The sequence below is a fragment of the Bombina bombina genome, chromosome 12 (assembly GCF_027579735.1).
Source record: "Bombina bombina isolate aBomBom1 chromosome 12, aBomBom1.pri, whole genome shotgun sequence".
NCBI lineage: Eukaryota > Metazoa > Chordata > Amphibia > Anura > Bombinatoridae > Bombina > Bombina bombina.
In genome coordinates, this window is record NC_069510.1 from 8,855,261 (window position 1) to 8,880,925 (window position 25,665).

A 25,665-nucleotide genomic window follows, 5' to 3' on the forward strand; every position below is an offset into this window, starting at 1 on the left:
CCAGGTGTTTGCCTGTAGCACCATCTAGAGATAGTCAGCAGCATTAGACACTATAACTGCTGTGCTCACAGCTATACTAGAATCATTTTCTGCACAAGCACATAAGCCATGTGTTTGTCCTGTAGCACCATCTAGAGATAGTCAGCAGCAATTAGACACTATAATGCCTGTGCTCACAGCTATATAGTAATCATATTCTGCACAAGCACATAAGCCATGTGTTTGCCTGTAGCACCATCTAGAGATAGTCAGCAGCATTAGACACTATAATGCCTGTGCTCACAGCTATACTAGAATCATTTTCTGCACAAGCACATAAGCCATGTGTTTGCCTGTAGCACCATCTAGAGATAGTCAGCAGCATTAGACACTATAATGCCTGTGCTCACAGCTATACTAGAATCATTTTCTGCACAAGCACATAAGTCATGTGTTTGCCTGTAGCACCATCTAGAGATAGTCAGCATTAGACACTATAATGCCTGTGCTCACAGCTATACTAGTATCATTTTCTGCACGAGCACATAAGCCATGTGTTTGCCTGTAGCACCATCTAGAGATAGTCAGCAGCATTAGACACTATAATGCCTGTGCTCACAGCTATACTAGAATCATTTTCTGCACAAGCACATAAACAATGTGTTTGCCTGTAGCACCATCTAGAGATAGTCAGCAGCATTAGACACTATAATGCCTGTGCTCACAGCTATACTAGAATCATTTTCTGCACAAGCACATAAACAATGTGTTTGCCTGTAGCACCATCTAGAGATAGTCAGCAGCATTAGACACTATAATGCCTGTGCTCACAGCTATACTAGAATCATTTTCTGCACAAGCACATAAGCCATGTGTTTGTCTGTAGCACCATCTAGAGATAGTCAGCAGCATTAGACACTATAATGCCTGTGCTCACAGCTATACTAGAATCATTTTCTGCACAAGCACATAAGTCATGTGTTTGCCTGTAGCACCATCTAGAGATAGTCAGCAGTATTAGACACTATAATGCCTGTGCTCACAGCTATACTAGAATCATTTTCTGCACAAGCACATAAGCCATGTGTTTGCCTGTAGCACCATCTAGAGATAGTCAGCAGTATTAGACACTATAATGCCTGTGCTCACAGCTATACTAGAATCATTTTCTGCACAAGCACATAAGCCACGTGTTAGTCTGTAGCACCATCTAGAGATAGTCAGCAGCATTAGACACTATAATGCCTGTGCTCACAGCTATACTAGTATCATTTTCTGCACAAGCACATAAGCCATGTGTTTGTCTGTAGCACCATCTAGAGATAGTCAGCAGCATTAGACACTATAATGCCTGTGCTCACAGCTATACTAGTATCATTATCTGAACGAGCACATAAGCCATGTGTTTGTCTGTAGCACCATCTAGAGATAGTCAGCAGCATTAGACACTATAATGCCTGTGCTCACAGCTATACTAGTATCATTTTCTGCACAAGCACATAAGCCATGTGTTTGCCTGTAGCACCATCTAGAGATAGTCAGCAGCATTAGACACTATAATGCCTGTGCTCACAGCTATACTAGAATCATTTTCTGCACAAGCACATAAGCCAGGTGTTTGCCTGTAGCACCATCTAGAGATAGTCAGCAGCATTAGACACTATAATGCCTGTGCTCACAGCTATACTAGAATCATTTTCTGCACAAGCACATAAGCCATGTGTTTGTCTGGTAGCACCATCTAGAGATAGTCAGCAGCATTAGACACTATAATGCATGTGCTTACAGCTATACTAGTATCATTTTCTGCACAAGCACATAAGCCATGTGTTTGCCTGTAGCACCATCTAGAGATAGTCAGCAGCATTAGACACTATAATGCCTGTGCTCACAGCTATACTAGAATCATTTTCTGCACAAGCACATAAGCCATGTGTTTGTCTGTAGCACCATCTAGAGATAGTCAGCAGCATTAGACACTATAATGCCTGTGCTCACAGCTATACTAGAATCATTTTCTGCACAAGCACATAAGTCATGTGTTTGCCTGTAGCACCATCTAGAGATAGTCAGCATTAGACACTATAATGCCTGTGCTCACAGCTATACTAGTATCATTTTCTGCACGAGCACATAAGCCATGTGTTTGCCTGTAGCACCATCTAGAGATAGTCAGCAGCATTAGACACTATAATGCCTGTGCTCACAGCTATACTAGAATCATTTTCTGCACAAGCACATAAACAATGTGTTTGACTGTAGCACCATCTAGAGATAGTCAGCAGCATTAGACACTATAATGCCTGTGCTCACAGCTATACTAGAATCATTTTTCTGCACAAGCACATAAACAATGTGTTGACTGTAGCACCATCTAGAGATAGTCAGCAGCATTAGATACTATAATGCCTGTGCTCACAGCTATACTAGAATCATTTTCTGCACAAGCACATAAGTCATGTGTTTGTCCTGTAGCACCATCTAGAGATAGTCAGCAGCATTAGACACTATAATGCCTGTGCTCACAGCTATACTAGAATCATTTTCTGCACAAGCACATAAACAATGTGTTTGCCTGTAGCACCACCTAGAGATAGTCAGCAGCATTAGACACTATAATGCCCTGTGCTCACAGATATACTAGAATCATTTTCTGCACAAGCACATAAGCCATGTGTTTGTCTGTAGCACAATCTAGAGATAGTCAGCAGCATTAGACACTATAATGCCTGTGCTCACAGCTATACTAGAATCATTTTCTGCACAAGCACATAAACAATGTGTTTGCCTGTAGCACCATCTAGAGATAGTCAGCAGCATTAGACACTATAATGCCTGTGCTCACAGCTATACTAGAATCATTTTCTGCACAAGCACATAAGCCATGTGTTTGCCTGTAGCACCATCTACGAGCTAGTCAGCAGCATTAGCACTATAATGCCTGTGCTCCACAGCTATACTAGTATCATTTTCCTGCACAAGCACATAAGCATGTGTTTGCCTGTAGCACCATCTAGAGATAGTCAGCAGCCATTAGACATATAATGCCTGTGCTCACAGCTATACTAGAACTCATTTTCCTGCACAAGCACATAAGCCATGTGTTTGCCCTGTAGCACCATCTAGAGATAGTCAGCAGATTAGACACTATAATGCCTGTGCTCACAGCTATACTAGAATCATTTTCTGCACAAGCACATAAGCCATGTGTTTGCTCTGTAGCACCATCTAGAGATAGTCAGCAGCATTAGACACTATAATGCCTGTGCTCACAGCTATACTAGTATCATTTTCTGCACAAGCACATAAGCCATGTGTTTGCCTGTAGCACCATCTAGAGATAGTCAGCAGCATTAGACACTATAATGCCTGTGCTCACAGCTGATACTAGAATCATTTTCTGCACAAGCACATAAGCCCATGTGTTTGCCTGTAGCACCATCTAGAGATAGTCCGCAGCATTAGACACTATAATGCCTGTGCTACAGCTATACTAGAATCATTTTCTGCACAAGCACATAAGCATGTGTTTGCCTGTAGCACCATCTAGAGATAGTCAGCACGCATTAGACACTATAATGCCTGTGCTCACAGCTATACTAGAATCATTTTTGCACAAGCACATAAGCCATGTGTTTGCCTGTAGCACCATCTAGAGATAGTCAGCAGCATTAGACACTATAATGCCTGTGCTCACAGCTATACTAGAATCATTTTCTGCACAAGCAATAAGTCCATGTGTTTGCCTGTAGCACCATCTAGAGATAGTCAGCATTAGACACTATAATGCCTGTGCTCACAGCTATACTAGTATCATTTTCTGCACGAGCACATAAGCCATGTGTTTGCCTGTAGCACCATCTAGAGATAGTCAGCAGCATTAGACACTATAATGCCTGTGCTCACAGCTATACTAGAATCATTTTCTGCACAAGCACATAAGCCATGTGTTTGCCTGTAGCACCATCTAGAGATAGTCAGCAGCATTAGACACTATAATGCCTGTGCTCACAGCTATACTAGAATCATTTTCTGCACAAGCACATAAGACAATGTGTTTGACTGTAGCACCATCTAGAGATAGTCAGCAGCATTAGACACTATAATGCCTGTGCTCACAGCTATACTAGAATCATTTTCTGCACAGAGCACATAAGTCATGTGTTGTCTGTAGCACCATCTAGAGATAGTCAGCATGCATTAGACACTATAATGCCTGTGCTCACAAGCTATAACTAGAATCAGTTTCTGCACACAGCACATAAACAATGTGTTTGCCTGTAGCAAACCACCTAGAGATAGTCAGCAGCCATTAGACCACTATAATGCCTGTGCTCACAGATATACTTAGAAGACATTTCTGCACAAGCACATAAGCCATGTGTTTGTCTGTAGCACCATCCTAGAGATAGTCAGCAGCATTAGACACTATTAAATGCCTGTGGCTCACAGCTATACTAGAATCATTTTCTGCACAAGCACATAACAATGTGTTTGGCCTGTTGCACCATCGTAGAGATATTCGCAAGCAGGCACATTAGAGTACTAGAAATGCCTGTGCTCACAGCTATACTAGAATCAATTCTGCACAAGCACATAAGCCATGTGTTTTGCCTGTAGCTACCATCTAAGATAGTCAGCATCATTAGAACACATATGCTTGTGCTCACAGCTATACTAAAATCATTTTCTGCACAAGCACATAAGCCATGTGTTTGTCTGTAGCATCATCTAGAGATAGTCAGCAGCATTAGACACTATAATGCCTGTGCTCACAGCTATACTAGAATCATTTTCTGCACAAGCACATAAGCCATGTGTTTGCCTGTAGCACCATCTAGAGATAGTCAGCAGCATTAGACACTATAATGCCTGTGCTCACAGCTATACTAGAATCATTTTCTGCACAAGCACATAAGCCAGGGTTTGCCTGTAGCACCATCTAGAGATAGTCAGCAGCATTAGACACTATAATGCCTGTGCTCACAGCTATACTAGAATAATTTTCTGCACAAGCACATAAGCCATGTGTTTGCCTGTAGCACCATCTAGAGATAGTCAGCATTAGACACTATAATGCCTGTGCTCACAGCTATACTAGTATCATTTTCTGCACAAGCACATAAGCCATGTGTTTGCCTGTAGCACCATCTAGAGATAGTCAGCAGCATTAGACACTATAATGCCTGTGCTCACAGCTATACTAGAATCATTTCTGCACAAGCACATAAGCCATGTGTTTTGTCTGTAGCACCATCTAGAGATAGTCAGCAGCATTAGACACTATAATGCATGTGCTCACAGCTATACTAGAATCATTTTCTGCACAAGCACATAAGCCATGTGTTTGCCTGTAGCACCATCTAGAGATAGTCAGCAGCATTAGACACTATAATGCCTGTGCTCACAGCTATACTAGAATCATTTTCTGCACAAGCACATAAGCCATGTGTTTGCCTGTAGCACCAATCTAGAGATAGTCAGCAGCATTAGACACTATAATGCACTGTGCTCACAGCTTATACTAGAATCATTTTTCTGCACAAGCACATAAGCCATGTGTTTGCCTGTAGCACCATCTAGAGCTAGTCGCAGCATTAGACACTATAATGCTGTGCTCACAGCTATACTAGAATCATTTTCTGCACAAGCACATAAGCATGTGTTTGCCTGTAGCACCATCTAGAGATAGTCAGCAGCATTAGACACTATAATGCCTGTGCTCACAGCTATACTAGAATCATTTTCTGCACAAGCACATAAGACATGTGTTTGACTGTAGCACCATCTAGAGATAGTCAGCAGCATTAGACACTATAATGCCTGTGCTCACAGCTATACTAGAATCATTTTCTGCACAAGCACATAAACAATGTGTTTGCTGTAGCACCATCTAGAGATAGTCAGCAGCATTAGATACTATAATGCCTGTGCTCACAGCTATACTAGAATCATTTTCTGCACAAGCACATAAGTCATGTGTTTGTCTGTAGCACCATCTAGAGATAGTCAGCAGCATTAGACACTATAATGCCTGTGCTCACAGCTATACTAGAATCATTTTCTGCACAAGCACATAAACAATGTGTTTGCCTGTAGCACCACTAGAGATAGTCAGCAGCATTAGACACTATAATGCCTGTGCTCACAGATATACTAGAATCATTTTCTGCACAAGCACATAAGCCATGTGTTTGTCTGTAGCACCATCTAGAGATAGTCAGCAGCATTAGACACTATAATGCCTGTGCTCACAGCTATACTAGAATCATTTTCTGCACAAGCACATAAACAATGTGTTTGCCTGTAGCACCATCTAGAGATAGTCAGCAGCATTAGATACTATAATGCCTGTGCTCACAGCTATACTAGAATCATTTTCTGCACAAGCACATAAGCCATGTGTTTGCCTGTAGCACCATCTAGAGATAGTCAGCAGCATTAGACACTATAATGCCTGTGCTCACAGCTATACTAGAATCATTTTCTGCACAAGCACATAAGCCATGTGTTTGTCTGTAGCACATCTAGAGATAGTCAGCAGCATTAGACACTATAATGCCTGTGCTCACAGCTATACTAGAATCATTTTCTGCACAAGCACATAAGCCATGTGTTTGCCTGTAGCACCATCTAGAGATAGTCAGCAGCATTAGACACTATAATGCCTGTGCTCACAGCTATACTAGAATCATTTTCTGCACAAGCACATAAACATGTGTTTGCCTGTAGCACCATCTAGAGATAGTCAGCAGCATTAGACACTATAATGCCTGTGCTCACAGCTATACTAGAATCATTTTCTGCACAAGCACATAAGCCATGTGTTTGCCTGTAGCACCATCTAGAGATAGTCAGCAGCATTAGACACTATAATGCCTGTGCTCACAGCTATACTAGTATCATTTTCTGCACAAGCACATAAGCCATGTGTTTGCCTGTAGCACCATCTAGAGATAGTCAGCAGCATTAGACACTATAATGCCTGTGCTCACAGCTATACTAGAATCATTTTCTGCAAGCACATAAGCCATGTGTTTGCCTATAGCACCATCTAGAGATAGTCAGCAGCATTAGACACTATAATGCCTGTGCTCACAGCTATACTAGAATATTTTCTGCACAAGCACATAAGCATGTGTTTGCCTGTAGCACCATCTAGAGATAGTCAGCAGCATTAGACACTATAATGCATGTGCTCACAGCTATACTAGAATCATTTTCTGCACAAGCACATAACCATGTGTTTGCCTGTAGCACCATCTAGAGATAGACAGCAGCATTAGACACTAATAATGCCTGTGCTCACAGCTATACTAGAATCATTTTCTGCACAAGCACCATAAAGCCAATGTGTTTGCCTGTAGCACCATCTAGAGATAGTCAGCAGCATTAGACACTATAATGCCTGTGCTCACAGCTATACTAGAATCATTTTTCTGCACAAGCACATAGTCATGTGTTTGTCGCTGTAGCATCATCTAGAGATAGTCAGCAGCATTAGACACTATAATGCCTGTGCTCACAGCTATACTAGAATCATTTTCTGCACAGCACATAAGCCATGTGTTTGCCTGTAGCACCATCTAGAGATAGTCAGCAGCATTAGACACTATAATGCCTGTGCTCACAGCTATACTAGAATCATTTTCTGCACAAGCACATAAGCATGTGTTTGCCTGTAGCACCATCTAGAGATTGTCAGCAGCATTAGACACTATAATGCCTGTGCTCACAGCTATACTAGAATCATTTTCTGCACAAGCACATAAGCATGTGTTTGTCCTAGCACCATCTAGAGATAGTCAGCAGCATTAGACACTATAATGCCTGTGCTCACAGCTATACTAGAATCATTTTCTGCACAAGCACATAAGCATGTGTTTGCCTGTAGCACCATCTAGAGATAGTCAGCAGCATTAGACACTATAATGCCTGTGCTACAGCTATACTAGAATCATTTTCTGCACAAGCACATAAACATGTGTTTGCCTGTAGCACCATCTAGAGATAGTCAGCAGCATTAGACACTATAATGCCTGTGCTCACAGCTATACTAGAATCATTTTCTGCACAAGCACATAAGTCATGTGTTTGCCTGTAGCACCATCTAGAGATAGTCAGCAGCATTAGACACTATAATGCCTGTGCTCACAGCTATACTAGAATCATTTTCTGCACAAGCACATAAGCCATGTGTTTGCCTGTAGCACCATCTAGAGATAGTCAGCCAGCATTAGAACACTATAATGCCTGTGCTCACAGCTATACTAGAATCATTTTCTGCACAAGCACATAAGCCAATGTGTTTGCCTGTAGCACCATCTAGAGATAGTCAGCAGCATTAGACACTATAATGCCTGTGCTCACAGCTATACTAGAATCATTTTCTGCACGAGCACATAGAGCCATGTGTTTGCCTGTAGCACCATCTAGAGATAGTCAGCAGCATTAGACACTATAATGCCTGTGCTCACAGCTATACTAGACTCATTTTCTGCACAAGCACATAAGCCATGTGTTTTGCCTGTAGCACCAGCTAGAGATAGTCAGCAGCATTAGACACTATAATGCCTGTGCTACAGCTATACTAGAATCATTTTCTGCACAGAGCACATAAGCCATGTGTTTTGCCTGTAGCACCATCTAGAGATAGTCAGCAGCATTAGACACTATAATGCCTGTGCTCACAGCTATACTAGAATCATTTTCGCACAAGCTCATAAGTCATGTGTTTGTCCTGTAGCACCAGCTAGAGATAGACAGCAGCATTAGACACTATAATGCCTGTGCTCACAGCTATATAGAATCTATTTCTGCACAAGCACATAAAGCATTGAGTTTGCCTGTACAAGCACCATTAGAGATGTCAGTCAGCAATAGACACTATAATGCCTGTGCTTCTCAGCTATACTAGAATCATTTCTCTGCACAAGCACATAAACAATGTGTTTGCCTGTAGCACCATCTAGAGATAGTCCAGCAGCATTAGACACTATAATGCCTGTGCTCACAGCTAGTACTAGTATCATTTTCTGCACAAGCACATAAGTCCATGAGTTTGCCTGTACACATCTAGAGATAGTAAGCAGCAATTAGACACTATAAATGACTGTGCTCACAGCTATACTAGAATCATTTTCTGCACGAGCACATAGCCATTGTGTTTGTCCTGTAGCACCATCTAGAGATAGTCAGCAGCATTAGACACTATAATGCCTGTGCTCACAGCTATACTAGAATCATTTTCTGCACATGCACATAAGCCATGGTGTTTGCCTGTAGCACCATCTAGAGATAGTCAGCAGCATATAGACATCTATAATGCCTGTGCTCACAGCTATACTAGAATCATTTTCTGCATCAAGCACATAAGCCATGTGTTTGTCTGTAGCACCATCTAGAGATAGTCAGCAGCATTAGACACTATAATGCCTGTTGCGCACACAGCTATACTAGAATCATTTTCTGCACAAGCACATAAAGCCATGTGTTTTGCCTGTAGCACCATCTAGAGATAGTCAGCAGCATTAGACACTATAATGCCTGTGCTCACAGCTATACTAGAATCATTTCTGCACAAGCACATAAGCCATGTGTTTGTCTGTAGCACCTATCTAGAGATAGTCAGCAGCATTAGACACTATAATGCCTGTGCTCACAGCTATACTAGTATCGATTTTCTGCACTAGCACATAAGCCATAGTGTTTGCCTGTAGCACCATCTAGAGATAGTCAGCAGCATTAGACACTATAATGCCTGTGCTCACAGCTATACTAGATCATTTTCTGCACAGCACATAAGTCATGTGTTTGCCTAGCACCATCTAGAGATAGTCAGCAGCATTAGACACTATAATGCCTGTGCTCACAGCTATACTAGAATCATTTTCTGCACAAGCACATAAGCCATGTGTTTGCCTGTAGCACCATCTAGAGATAGTCAGCAGCATTAGACACTATAATGCCTGTGCTCACAGCTATACTAGAATCATTTTCTGCACGAGCACATAAGCCATGTGTTTGCCTGTAGCACCATCTAGAGATAGTCAGCAGCATTAGACACTATAATGCCTGTGCTCACAGCTATACTAGAATCATTTTCTGCACAAGCACATAAGCCATGTGTTTGTCTGTAGCACCATCTAGAGATAGTCAGCAGCATTAGACACTATAATGCCTGTGCTCACAGCTATACTAGAATCATTTTCTGCACAAGCACATAAGTCATGTGTTTGTCTGTAGACATAATCTAGAGATAGTCAGCAGCATTAGACACTATTAATGTCTGTGCTCACAGCTATACTAGAATCATTTTCTGCACGAGCACATAAGCCATGTGTTTGACTGTAGCACCATCTAGAGATAGTCAGCAGCATTAGACACTATATTGCCTGTGCTCACAGCTATACTAGAATCATTTTCTGCACAAGCACACTAAGTCATGTGTTTGTCTGTAGCACACTCTAGAGATTGTCAGCAGCATTAGACACTATAATGCCCTGTGCTCACAGCTATACTAGGAATCATTTTCTGCACAAGCACATAAGTCATGTGTTTTGTCTGTAGCACCATCTAGAGATAGTCAGGCAGCATTAGACACTATAATGCCTGTGCTCACAGCTATACTAGAATCAATTTTCTGCACAGCACATAAGTCATGTGTTTGTCTGTAGCACCATCTAGAGATAGTCAGCAGCATTAGACACTATAATGCCTGTGCTCACAGCTATACTAGAATCATTTTCTGCACAAGCACATAAGCCATGTGTTTGCCTGTAGCACCATCTAGAGATAGTCAGCAGCATTAGACACTATAATGCCTGTGCTCACAGCTATACTAGAATCATTTTCTGCACGAGCACATAAGCCATGTGTTTGCCTGTAGCACTATCTAGAGATAGTCAGAGCATTAGACACTATAATGCCTGTGCTCACAGCTATACTAGAATCATTTTCTGCACGAGCACATAAAACCATGTGTTTGCCTGTAGCACCATCTAGAGATAGTCAGCAGCATTAGACACTATAATGCCCTGTGCTCACAGCTATACTAGAATCATTTTCTGCACAAGCACATAAGCCATGTGTTTGTCTGTAGCACCATCTAGAGATAGTCAGCAGCATTAGACACTATAATGCCTGTGCTCACAGCTATACTAGTATCATTTTCTGCACAAGCACATAAGTCATGTGTTTGTCTGTAGCACCATCTAGAGATAGTCGAGCAGCATTAGACACTATAATGCCTGTGCTCACAGCTATACTAGAATCATTTTCTGCACGAGCACATAAGCCATGTGTTTGACTGTAGCACCATCTAGAAGATAGTCAGGCAGCATTAGACACTATAATGCCTGTGCGCACAGCTATAACTGAATCATTTTCTGCACGAGCACATAAAGTCATGTGTTTGTCTGTTGCACAATCTAGAGATAGTCAGCAGCATTAGACATATAATGCCTGTGCTCCCAGCTATACTAGTATCATTTTCTGCACGAGCACATAAGCCATGTGTTTGTCTGTAGCACCATCTAGGAGATAGTCAGCAGCAATTAGACACTATAATGCATGTGCTCACAGCTTTACTAGATTTCACTTAGAAATCTCTGCACAAGCACATAAGCCATGTGTTTGTCTGTAGAACCATCTAGAGATAGTCAGCAGCATTAGAACACTTCTAATGCTGTGCTCACAGCTATACTAGAATCATTTCTGCACAAGCACATAAGCCAATGTGTTTGCCTGTAGCACCAACTAGAGATAGTCAGCAGCATTAGGACACTTATAATGCCTGTGCTCACAGCTATACTAGAATCATTTTCTGCACAAGCACATAAGCCATGTGTTTGTCTGTAGCACCATCTAGAGATAGTCAGCAGCATTAGACACTATAATGCCTGTGCTCACAGCTATACTAGAATCATTTCTGCACGGAGCACATAAGCCATGTGTTTGTCTGTAGCACCATCTAGAGATAGTCAGCAGCATTAGACACTATAATGCTGGGGCAACCAGTGGTCTGGATGTGTTTATGTAACTCCTTGCTGGCCTCTGGGTAAGCCAGAATTCTACCTACAGAACAAACTTGTCCATTACTGTACCCCATACCACACTTGCATCAAAGGGACAATCTGTTTCTTTCATGATTAAGATAGAGCAATGTTATAACAACTTTTATATGAAGTTTTATCATCTAATTTGGTTATGTTCTCTTGGCATGATTTGTTGAAAAGGATACCTTTCTATCCCTTTAATGAATTAGCACGTCTTGTACACGTAACCTTGTGATTAACAAGCTTGGATATTTATAAACAATGACTCTAATTACTTCTATATGAGAGTGTTTTGGCTACTTTATCAAGACGTACAGTGCCCAGCGCACCCTGCTCTCAGGGGGAGAGGCGATAAGTCAGAGCAGTTGCAGAGGACACCTTGTTAGTACAAAGGTGCCTGTAAAATAATTCTCCCCATCACAGTGTAGTAAAGTGCATGAGTAGATCAGAAGGTTTTTTTGTTGAACAATCAATACCTTCTTTAATGTAAACATGAAACAGTTTCTAACAGGTGCAAACAAACAACATGAAAACACTGCAGTTTAGGAAGAGGGAATAGTTCTGCTGACTTTACATTCGGATTTAACTTACTTAGCTGGAGGCTTTACTACCTAACAACAAATCCTTGTGTGTTCTTCACAGAGAGAATAGCAAATAAACCCCTTGTTTGAAATGTTAAAACCTGTAAGCACTGCTGTCTAATGCCCTGTGTGCCGTGCGGCTTTAAAGAAACCCATAATATGGCACTAATGTAGCTTGGTATTACATGCTGTTTCATTAAAGGGACATGATACCCCAAATGTTGATGCACATGAAAGTGATGCAGCACAACTCTAAAAAGCTGACTAGAAAATATCACCTGAACATCTCTATGTAAAAGGGAAAATATTTTACCTCAAAATTCCTAAGTATTCACAAACCACTGTAAAGAGACTTTAAGCAGCCAGTCAGGATGCTGGTCCAGGACTTGCTATGGAGTGTCCACCTGTCATATGCAGACACAGTTCATGTTATTTTCCTATCATTTATGTGAGTTCTATGAAATCTCATGAGATTTATAGCAATGGCAAAGCATTACCTCAGCACTGCTGATCATAATTGGCTATTGTTTTTTGGGGGGATTTTATCTTACAGACTGGCGCACCAGCCTAAGTATAATGGTTAACAAAACATTTTACTCTGGTGAGCTGAAAAATTTTGAGGTAAAAATATCTTCCCGTTTTTTACATAGAGATGCTCAGGTGATATTTTCCTGTCAGCTTTTTAAAGTTAGGCTGCATCCCTTTCAAGTGATTTGCATATGAGTAGTATGTCCCTTAAATAAAGGATAGTCATTCCCAGGTACACTACAAAGTACACAGTATACAGTTGCAGCATTAAAGACTAGAAAAGTCTAAATCATTATTTACAGGGTCATTTACATGTTTGATACAAAGAGATCCTGGGAACAAACTCTCATGTGATGAGAGTAGAACGTCATAACTATTAAATATCCTAGAATTAGCGGATGTCTCGGCTGTACCTTCTACCTCTGTAAAACAGTGTATCTATTTTCTCTTTCCAAAACCTGAGGACAACCAAATGCCACCCAGAACACCCTGACTCAGTATGTATTGCTTAAATATTGTCCAGGTTCCACAGACTTACTCATGATTCACTGAGGACTCCGCCCCCTTTTTGCCCTGGCACCAGGGCAGATTTTTGGCTCAAAAATATTACGCTGAAATGGGGTTTATAATTTTTTCGCATTAGTCGGTGTTATATGCAGCTTTTCTAGGAAAGAGGGAGCAAAATGTAATTTATCACCCTGGTCTTGCTACTCAGAACCCTGTCTTCAGACTAGGTCAATACAACACATACAAAAAGAGATGGTGCCACAATGAACAGTTATCGTTCAAACAGCCCACAATAATAAAATAAAGAAGCCCTCACAAGTGTGCAATACAACGCATTGCTGGGGTCTTGCAGTCTCCCAGACTGGCACATAGGAACATTTTTGTTGTTTTTTGTACTACTTAATTTAGAGTTGATTAGAGGGGGTCACTGAGATACAGGCAGGATTTCTTCTCTTTATCCTTGTGTCACATCAGAGCAGGCAAACCTGCCCCTCATCACTGGTGGAAGCAACTTAAAAAGAGGAGAAAAATCCTAATTCAAACAAAAAGTCAGCTGACCCTCTACTCAGCACACACTAAATGTAAAGATTGCAGTTACTTAACCCTTAATATATGGCATTTAGACTAAGGAGCTGGTGAGTGTATCTATGTCACTGGAAACAATTAAAATCCATACATCCATAACCCCTGATGAAAAATATAACAAATTAATCTTTACAATGAGAGGTAATATCGCTCTCTATGTTTCATATCATTGATGAAAAAGTGATGTGGATTTAATCAGCTATACGCAAACAATGGGTTACATTATCCTTTAGATAAGTATATAGTTGTCACAAACTCTGAATTTAATTATGGTTGTCACATTGACCCCACCTATATCATATGGTTGTCACATGACCCTCTTGATCAGTGTTTTTCAACCAGTGTGCCGTGGCACACTAGTGTGCCGTGAGAGATCCTCAGGTGTGCCGCGGCATCAGACTGACAATCATTATGATTGTTTGTTGAATGAATGTCAATATGTATGTATAGTTTGTAGGAGGCATGGCATGACAGCCACAGTAAAGTGTGTGTGTATATATATATATATATATATATATATATACTGTATATATATCCTGTATTAGGCTACAATGTGTGATTTTGTAAAAATTTGTGATGGTGCTGTGCCACAGGCTTTTTTTAATGTGAAAAGTGTGCCACGGCAAAAAAAAGGTTGCAAATCACTGCTCTAGATACCTTATGATTGCCACATGACCTTGATAAGGTATGACTGTCACATGACCCGTCTAGACTATATGGTTGTCAACATGACCCTCTAGATATCTTATGACTGTCACATAACCGTCTTAGACACGATTGTCACATGACCCTATATATATATATATATATATGCAAAAAAAGGGGAGGAGAAACAGCACCCCTGAGATAGCACAAAAGCTAGAATAACTTCCATGCCTGTTCATTTATATTGCAACTCAGGGTGCTCGTTCTTTTTGCACACTATGCCCCTTCACAGAGAAAAAATATCCTGTACCATATCAGTCTGACCCTGCCAAATGACAGTCCAGCGCCGAAATACCAGGAAATTCTTCTCTGAAAAAGGAAAGCAACAAACCCCAGACGATCGTTTCGGCCTTCTGTGGGCTCGTCAGTGAGGTGCAGTTGTATCTCTCTAAGGGCATGTGTGCATGGGCTCCACGTCTGGTTTCCCCATTACTCTTCGGGAGACGCAAGAGTAATTTACCATAAGCAAAAAAAAGAATTTATGGCTTACCTGATAAATTTCTTTCTCTTGTGATGTATCGAGTCCACGGATTACATCCATACTTGTGGGATATTCTCCTTCCCTACAGGAAGTGGCAAAGAGAGCACCCACAGCAGAGCTGTCAATAGAGCTCCTCCCCTTAGCTCCGCCCCCCAGTCATTCGACGAAGGCTAAGAAGAAAAAGGAGAAGAAACTATAGGGTGCAGTGGTGACTGAAGTTTTTTTAATTAAAAAAATACTACCTGTCTTAAACAGACAGGGCGGGCCGTGGACTCGATACATCACAAGAAAAAGAAATTTATCAGGTACGCATAAATTCTGTTTTCTCTTGTAAGATGTATCGAGTCCACGGATTCATCCATACTTGTGGGATACCAATACCAAAGCTTTAGGACACGGATGAAGGGAGGGACAAGACAGGTACCCTAAACGGAAGGCACCACTGCTTGTAAAACCTTTCTCCCAAAAATAGCCTCCGAATAAACAAAAGTATCGAATTTGTAAAATTTGGAAAAAGTATGAAGCGAAGACCAAGTCGCCGCCTTACAAATCTGTTCAACAGAAGCCTCATTTTTAAAAGCCCATGTGGAAGCCACTGCTCTAGTAGAATGAGCAGTAATTCTTTCAGGAGGCTGCTGCCCAGCAGTCTCATAAGCCAAATGGATGATGCTTTTCAGCCAAAAGGAAAGAGAGGTAGCCGTAGCCTTTTGACCTCTTCGTTTACCAGAATAAACAACAAACAATGAAGATGTTTGACGGAAATCTTTAGTTGCTTGTAATTAGAACTTTAAAGCACGAACCACATCAAAATTGTGCAACAGACGTTCCTTCTTTGATGAAGGATTAGGACACAGAGAAGGAACAACAATCTCCTGATGATATTCCTATTAGAAACAACCTTAGGAAGAAACCCAGGTTTGGTACGCAAAACACCTTATCTGCATGGAAAACTAGGTAAGGTGAGTCACACTGTAAAGCAGATAACTCAGAAACTCTTTGAGCCGAAGAGATAGCTACTAAAAACAAAACTTTCCAAGATAGAAGCTTAATATCTATGGAATGCAATAGGTTCAAACGGAACCCCTTGAAGAACATTAAGAACCAAATTTAGGCTCCATGGTGGAGCATCAGGTTTAAATTACAGGCCTTGATCCTGACCAAACGCTTTTGAACGTCTGGGACATCTGCCAGACGTTTGTGTAAAAGAATATACAAAGCAGATACTTTGTCCTTTTAAGGAACTAGCTCATAATCCCTTCTCCAATCCTTCTTGGAGAAAGGACAAAATTCTAGGAATCCAAATCTTACTCCATGAGTAACCCTTGGAGTCACACCAACACAAGATATCTGCGCCAAATCTTATGATAGATTTTCTGGTGACAAGCTTTCTAGCCTGAATCAGGGTATCAATGACCGACTCAGAGAAACACGCTTTGATAGAATCAGGCGTTCAATCTTCAAGCAGTCAGACACAGAGAAATTAGATTTGGATGCTTGAATGGACCTTGGATTAGACGGTCCTGCCTCATTGGCAGAGTCCACGGTGGAACAGATGACATGTCCACCAGGTCTGCATACCAAGTCCTGCGTGGCCACGCAGGCGCTATCAGAATCACCAAAGCTCTCTCCTGTTTGATTCTGGCAACCAGACGTGGGAGGAGAGGAAACGGTGGAAATACATAAGCCCAGATTGAAGGGACCAGGGCAACTGCTAGAGCACTCTATCAGTACCGCCTGGGGGATCCCGGGATCTGGACCCCGTAACAAGGAAGTTTAGCGTTCTGTCGGGACGCCATCAGATCCAATTCTGGTGTGCCCATAGCTGAGTCAGCTGGGCAAAATACCTCGGATGGAGCTCCCACTCCCCCGGATGAAAAGTCTGATGACTTAGGGAAATCCGCCTCCCAGTTCTCTACCCCCTGGGAAATGGATGCTGAGAGATGGCAAGAGTGATCCTCCGCCCATCGGATTATTTTGGTACCTCCATCATCGCTAGAGTACTCCGTGTTCCTCCTTGATGATTGATATAGGCTAAAGTCGTGATGTTGTCGGCTGAAATCTGATGAATTTGGCCGCAGCTAGCTGAGGCCATGCACTGAAGCGCAATTGAATATCGCTCTCAGTTTCTAGAATGTCTATCGGGAGAAGACATTCCTCCCGAGACCATAAGCCCTGTGCTTTCAGGGATTTCCAGACTGCACCCCCAGCCTAGCAGGCTGGCATCTGGCGTTACTATGAGCCACTCTGGCCTGGGAAACACATTCCCTGAGACAGGTGGTCTGAGACAACAACCAGAGAAGAGAATGTCTGGTTTCTTGGTCCAGATTGCAGTTGAGGAGATAAATCTGCATAATCCCCATTCCACAAGGAACTATATCCATTGCCGCTACCATGAGTCCAATTACCTCCATACACTGAGCCACTGATGGCCGAGGAATGGAATGAAGAGCTCGGCAAGTGATTAAAAGTTTTGATTTTCTGACCTCCGTCAGAAATATTTTCATTTCTACCGAGTCTATCAGAGTCCCTAGGAAGGAAACTCTTGTGAGAGGGACGAGAGAACTCTTTTTTATGTTCACCTTCCATCCGTGAGATCTCAGAAAAGCCAACACGATGTCCGTGTGAGACTTGGCTAGCTGGAAAGTCGATGCCTGAATTAAGATGTCGTCTAGATAAGGTGCCACTACTATACCCCGCGGTCTTAGAACCGCCAAAAGGGACCCTAGCACCTTTGTGAAAATTCTGGGAGCCGATAGGGATGTGTAGATACGCATCCTTTAAATCCACGGTAGTCATATATTGACCCTCCTGGATCAGAGGAAGAATAGTCCGAATAGTCTCCATCTTGAAAGATGGTACTTTGAGGTATTTGTTTAGAATTTTGAGATCCCAAGATCGGTCTGAAAGTTCCCTCTTTATTGGAACCACCAAACAGGTTGGAGTAAAAAACATAGCCCCTTGTTCCGCTCTTGGAACTGGGCGGATCACTCCCATGGTATGGTAGGTCTTCTACACAGCGTACGAACACCTCTCTCTTTGTCTGGTTTGCAGACAATTGAGAAATGTGAAATCTCCCCCTTGGGGCGGGAGTCTATGAAGTCCAGAAGATATCCTTGGGACACAATTTCTAAAGCCCAGGAATCGTGAACATCTCTTGCCCAAGCCTGAGCGAAGAGAGGTCTGCCCCCTACTAGATCCGGTCCCGGATCGGGGGGCTACCCCTTCATGCTGTCTTAGAGGCAGCAGCAGGCTTCTTGGCCTGTTTACCTTTGTTCCAAGCCCTGGTTAGGTCTCCAGACTGACTTGGATTGGACAGAATTCCCCTCTTGCTTTTGCTGCAGGGGAAGCTGAAGCGGGGACCTTAGTGTCACCAGTAAACTATGAGCCCCTTTATGCAAGCTTGGATTCCTCTTTTACTGAATACAGCATTACCTTTCCCTCATGGGGATCATGCCAGCCTTTTCTAGAAATAACACAGTCTGTCTAGAAAAAAATAGACTGAACATACCTTAATGCAGTTTAGCCTTGCAAACTGTTCCCCCAACTGAAGTTTTCCGTACTCTTCAGCCCTTGTGAGAACAGCAGTGGATCTTAGTTACAAATGCTAAGATCATCATCCTCCTTTCAGAAATCTTCATCCCTTTTCTGCCAGAGAGTAAATAGTACACACCGGTACCATTTAAAATAACAAACTTTTGCTTGAGGAAAATAAAACTAACATTTTTGTCACACACTCACATTTCCCTTCCTAGCAGTTAAGCAGGCAAGAAAATGCCTGGGGGCGGAGCTAAGGGAGGAGCTATATAGACAGCTCTGCTGTGGGTGCTCTCTTTGCACTTCCTGTAGGGAAGGAGAATATCCCACAAGTATGGATGAATCGTGGACTCGATACAGCTTACAGAGAAAAGAGGGAGGAGAACAGCTCCCCTGAGATAGAACTAAAGCTAGGAATAACTTCCATGCCTGTTCATTTATATTGCAACTCAGGGTGCTCGTTCTTTTTGCACACTATGCCCCTTCACAGAGAAAAAATATCCTGTAGCATATCATTCTGATCTGCCCCAATGACAGTCCAGCGCCGAACTACCAGGCAATTCTTCTCTTGAACAAGGGAAGCAACAACCCCAGACAATCGTTTCAGCCCTTCTGAGGGCCTCGTCAGAGAGGTGCAGTTGTATCTCTCTAAGGGCATGTGTGCATGGGGTCCCACGTCTGGATTACCCATTACTCTTAGGGAGACCCAAGAGTAATTTACATATGCAAAAAGGGGGAGGAGAACAGCACCCCTGAGTACAACAAAATCTAGAATAACTTCCATGCCTGTTTATTTATATTGCAACTCGTTCTTTTTGCACACTATGCCCCCCTTCACAGAGAAAAAAATATCCTGTACCATATCAGTCTGATCCTGCCCAATGACAGACATTTTTGTCACCACACTCACTTTACCCTTCCTAGCAGTTAAGCAGGCAAAGAGAATGCCTGGGGCGGAGCTAAGGGAGGAGCTATATAGACAGCTCTGCTGTGGGTGCTCTCTTTGTCACTTCCTATAGGGAAGGAGAATATCCCCACAAGTATGGATGAATCGTGGACTCGATACATCTTACAAGAGAAAAGGGGGAGGAGAACAGCACCCCTGAGATAGAACAAAAGCTTAGAATAAACTTCCATGCCTGTTCATTTATATTGCACGTAGTTATTATATATATATAATATATATATATTTATCATATGTTTGTCACAGACCCTCTAGATATCAGGATGGTTTAAACTTCTATAGGTAATTACCTATCTTGGTAAATACTGTACTAGGCTTTTTGTTACAAAAATGGTGCGTGTTTAAAACTATAATGTGTCTACATTGTTAGTAAGTTTATTAAACTTTATTTATAATTTTAATGTCTGTGGAAAAACCCGGTGAATGATTCTCTAATGACTCTTTAAAGTCATCTAAAGCAAAACTTTGGGGCCAGACAGGCTTTGTTAGGGTTGCTGTATACAAATTTCTAACAATAATATTAGTTGTCTTTCCGTAATTGGGTTAATCTCGGGGGTAATAGCAGAGTAGCCAAGATATATAGTTTAGATTTATTTAGTCCTGTTGTTTTTGTAGTTCCTTCGCTCAAATACCTAACATCTTCTTTACCCAAGGAGCATAATCACTGCAGGAGCCTAAATTCCCATGGATACCGCCTCCATTGAGCAACTCTGTTTTTCAATTATCGTACTTATTCAAAGGAGCATCCTTAATACTAATTCCCCTTAACTTAGGGGGTTCAGTTATCAAAGTCAAGTCCCTTAGCAGGTGGATCCTGAGGATTATACAGCTATCGGGCCTCATATATAGGGGCCTAGTTGTTGAACTCAGCCCAGTGCTTCTGTGCCATCTTCTGGTCTATTCCCTTCACAATCCCTTAAGCACCTCACTTTTTAGTTGTTATTCTCTCCTCTTCCTCACAACCCGCACTTCCCCTTTTCCCCACCAATTCCATAAGCCCCCCCACTTAGAGTTGGCGCTCTGTTTAACTTTTTTCTTTATTTTTTTTTAGGGATTAATTCCTCACTTCACCCCTTCCTCACGACCCAATTCTAATCCCAGGCATGGCATCCAAGCACAGGGAACGTAGGAATAAAAACTTAATAGAGGTAGAAGTTCATCCCGAGTCTACTCCAACTAATACTTTCAATCTCATGAACTTCAGGAATCTTAATCTTTAGTCTCCAATATATAGATGCCATAAACTCCTAAATTTGACTGACTAAGAGCTGAAATTAAACACGACATTTTGTCCTTGACAACAGAAGTTAGGCATTCTCTATAAAAGGATACAAGAAGCCGAGCAGAGAATCTCGGATTTGGAAGCTGTGTCTAACTCATATGTTCCTAAGATCAAGAGTAATTACAGTGAGCTAGTTAAACTTCAGACTAAGCTAGAAGACCTCGAAAATAGATTGATAAGAAACAATCTTAGAATTATCGGAGTCCCGGAATCTAGCCAGCAGGAAGATTTGATGAAATTTATGTCACACACTCTTCCACAATTACTAAATATCCCGCCATCCTTAATCACCTTCACAATAGTGAGAGTCCACAGACTGGGGAGACTCTCTGAATCTCGAGGAATTTTATAAATCTAGGCCTATTATTGCAAATTATCAGGACAAAGTATTATTCTTACAATACTTTTGCAAAAATCAACCAATAGTATATTACAAAGCTAAATTACTGCTCTTTCAAGATTTTTCTTTTGAAACTTCTCAAGGCGAAGGGAGCTATCCCCGGCCTGTGGCAAAACGATATAAAGGCAGGATGGCAGCCAGATTAAGGGTAATACTGGATGGTCAAACCTTATTTTTTGACTCAGCTCAGGAGGCAGAGAAAAAAACTGCTGAGTATGGGGTTAAATAAACTAGAATTAAGATGTTTTTGTGAATTTTACATAACTAAGCCACATTATGGACTCAGGTCTAATCAGTGTTAGTTCCAATTGCACTATGTTTAGATAACTTACTCCCCCCTTCCTTTTTTTTTTCTTCTCCTCTCTGTTCTCCCTCCGCATGCCTGTTTTTTCACGATAAATAAATGGCTAGAGATAATTACCTCAGGCTGACCCTCGTGGAACGTTGGTGGTATTACGTCACCAATAAAAACGTAAAAACAATTATATCACATTTACAGAATCAATATGAGTATTGCTTTTATTCAGGAAACACCACTTAAAATTAGAAGAAATCTATAAAACTAAAATCTTCCTGGGTAGGAGAGGTTTTCACCACTTCCTCTACTAACAGAAAAAATGGAGTTGTAATTCTCCAGGGGAAGAAGTTGATTTATGAAAACACTACCACTATTCAATAATCGACCCAGATAGCCAATTTATAATTCTCAAATGAATTCAACTCTATACTCTCTGTAACCTTTATGCCCCCCAATGTTTTCAACCCAAAATTTTGTGAGTCTCTCCAAGCTAAGATCCCTTCAAGTAGTGGGAGGTCATCTGAAAGTGGCAGGTGACTTTAACATGTCCCCCCCAATATCCCTTGGATAGGTTAAGAGGAGGTTACCTCTAAAAATAAACCAAAGAGAGACCAATCTAGAATCTAAATTGTTTCAACACCATCTTCCAAAATCTCGCCAGTCAGAGATATTTGGATGGTCTCACCATCCGGACGTTCGAAATTATACATGCTACTCAGTTCTTTTAAATCTTTCTCAAGGATTGATCTTATCCTGACTAGTGATAGCTGTACAGAATGGGGCAAAAGCCACAATATCAGCAATTTGCATTTCAGATTATGCCCCTGTATTATTGGATATCCCCGCTCGAAAACAGTCACGGAGTGAGCGGCGCATTTTATTTACCCAAAACATCTGAATAAAAATCCCAAATTTAGAAATTGGTTTAAAAAACAAAAATGGATGAATATCTTCTCTTTAACGTAGGCTCGGTTGCCAAATCTTCAACATTATGGGAAGCTGCAAAAGTAGTACAAAGAGGGGAAATTATTGCAAGGTCTAAAAAGGGGTCTAGACTAAGAGAAAGGGAAGTTTCAGCAGCAGTTATGAATGCGTATAATAGATACTTAGACACCCCCTCGGAGGAGAAGATATCTCAGGGATAAAAAGAGAGAGGGATACCTTCCTTATTGGAAGATACAACACATGCAGATCTAAAATATCAGGCAAGGCTATACAAGCGCTGCAATAAATCAGGTAAATTATTATCAAAGTTAGTAAAAACATACAAAAAATCCTCTCTGAACGAATTAGTACAAGACAATGGGAAGCGGCTCTCTACACCTAGAGAAATCTCTGAATCTTTTTATGACTATTATAAAAAATTTTACTCCTCTAGTCCCTTGGTGAAAGTAGCATGGCGGAAAAATTCTGGCATTACGTTACTACCCCGCTCATTAGTACTGAGTTTAACTCCAAAATGAATTCCCCCATTTCAGAATTGGAAGTTACACAAGCCATACAAATTTTAAAACAGACAAAGCCCTGGGTCCAGACGCATTACCAAATGAAGTATATAAGATTCTCGCCCCATCTATTGTCCCTCACTTAACAAAGTTATTTAACTCTTAATATATAGAAGAATCTCGGATCCCCTTAAATATTGCAGCATCACAGACAATCTCATTCTTAAGCAAGGGAAGGACACTCTTACAAGGAATCCTACAGGCCTATAACCCTGCTAAACACTGATAATAAATTATTTTCCTCTATTCTGGCTAAGAGACTTCAAGAAGGTTTAGCTAAGGTCATCCACAAGGATCAAGCGGGTTTCCTTTTTAATTCGTAGCTCTGCCGCAAAGATCAGACAGTTACTATTACTTATAGACTACTTTAAAAATTCTGATCAAGGTAAGATTGAAGATCAGTCTGATGCCGGCAATACTAGCCATTGATGCAGAAAAAGCGTTTGATTGCGTACAGCATGAGCATTTGTTAGATACTTTATATCGCTTTGGGTTTAGAAACAACTTTCCAAAGTTGGTTAAAAACTTATAACCCAATCTTCTACCAGTCTAATTTATAACGGTATGAAGTTGTGTACTATTATGCTTGAAAAAGGCACTCGATAGGGATGCCCTCTGTCTCTGTTACTTTTCGATCTCGCAATCAAACCTTTGGCTATTAAAATCAGGCAGCAGATTGAAGGCATTAAAAATAGGGAAAAAAGAGGTGAAGATAGAATTACTATGTGATGATTTGCTCGATATCTATCTATACCCAGTTAAATGTTCAAAGCTTTTGAGACCAATCGAATTATTCAGCCAATTTTCAGGCTACAAAATTAACACCTTGTTAATCAGATACACTTTGGCTGTAAAAATCAAAAGATTCCCTAAATGAGATTCCCTTTAAGATAGTTTCAAACTCTTTTAGATTACTTAGGGACTTAACATATCTGCTGATCCTCAAGACTAGTATTCCCTGAATATCCCTTCAATTTTCTCTCAAGTTAAAACGTATGTTAAGAATTGGCAAATCTTCCTCTTTCCATTTCAGGGCGTATTGCTCCGTTTAAGATGGTACTTCTCCCCAAGATATTGTATATTTTACAAAATCTCCCCATTCTTTTAAAAAGTGATGATATTAAAAAATTTTAATATCGCAATTTGTCAGGTTTATCTGGCAGAATAAAAGGCCCAGAATATCTATTCAAAAGTTATCTTTACCCGAAACACTTAGCAGGATTTGCCCTTCCAGATTTGTACATTTATAATCTGGTCTTTCTTGGGCGTATTGCTACGGATTGGATGATACATCTAGACTACCTTTATAGATAATACCTAAAAGCCAATATGATTTACCCATTTTCTACTATTTCCCTGATTCATTGTACCTTCTAACCTAATTTCTAAACAGGTGAAAAAAGATAAATCAATCTTTACGGTAATTCAGGCTTGGAAAAGAATCGGGTCTCTTGTAAAGATAAATATGCATATATCCCGATATCAGACCTTTATGGGTAACCCGGATTTCAAGAAAGTATTCAAACTTTAGTGCTCCATGACTGGCACAAGAAAGGCCTTTACTTCGCGTCACAATTTGTAAATCAAATAGTACAAACTATTAAATAATTTGAAGAATTAAAACATGAATTCAATCTGGGAAACCGTGAATTTTTTTTGCATATCTTCAGGCTAGGCACTACGTATCTCAGCTAGTCAAAAAATTCTCGTGAATTGGTAACGGGGGAAAGCTTGATAATTGGTCAGTACAGGCTAAAACCAGTCACCTGTCTATTTCCACTTGGTATGTTTATCTTGTTTCTCGAACGGGAGAGTTTAATCTATCTAATATAGCTCAAAAATGGGCAAATCTTACCTTTGAAACCACTAATTATATTGAACACTTAACTCTGATCCGTATCCTTGCTTCATTGCGCCACACTCTCTGAAACTTGGAGAGAGAGTCCCATCTAAAATTAATATATCAGACCTACTATCCCCCCGGAAAAAAGGTTACAAGTGGCATAATACAAATTTTAATAAATGTCCAAAATGCAGCTTATTTGCCACTCATTTAATTCATATGGTTGGTCATACCCTAAAATTTAGCAATTTTGGAAAAAGTAGAATTTTGGCCAATTAATACTCTCAAAATCACTCCCATTGTACTCTCCTTGAAAGAATTAATCTTCTTTGTGGATAAGTATTCAATATCAAGCGAAACCAGAATAATAAATTTAGTAATATTAGCATCTAGGAACCTAATTTTTAAGAGATGGAA

General features: G+C 40.9%; 1 protein-coding gene across 1 annotated transcript in view; it reads right to left on the minus strand.

Moving 5' to 3' along the window:
• The window catches only part of TTLL11 (tubulin tyrosine ligase like 11), a 345,612-nt gene that overhangs the window by 267,593 nt on the left and 52,354 nt on the right, over positions 1-25,665 (minus strand).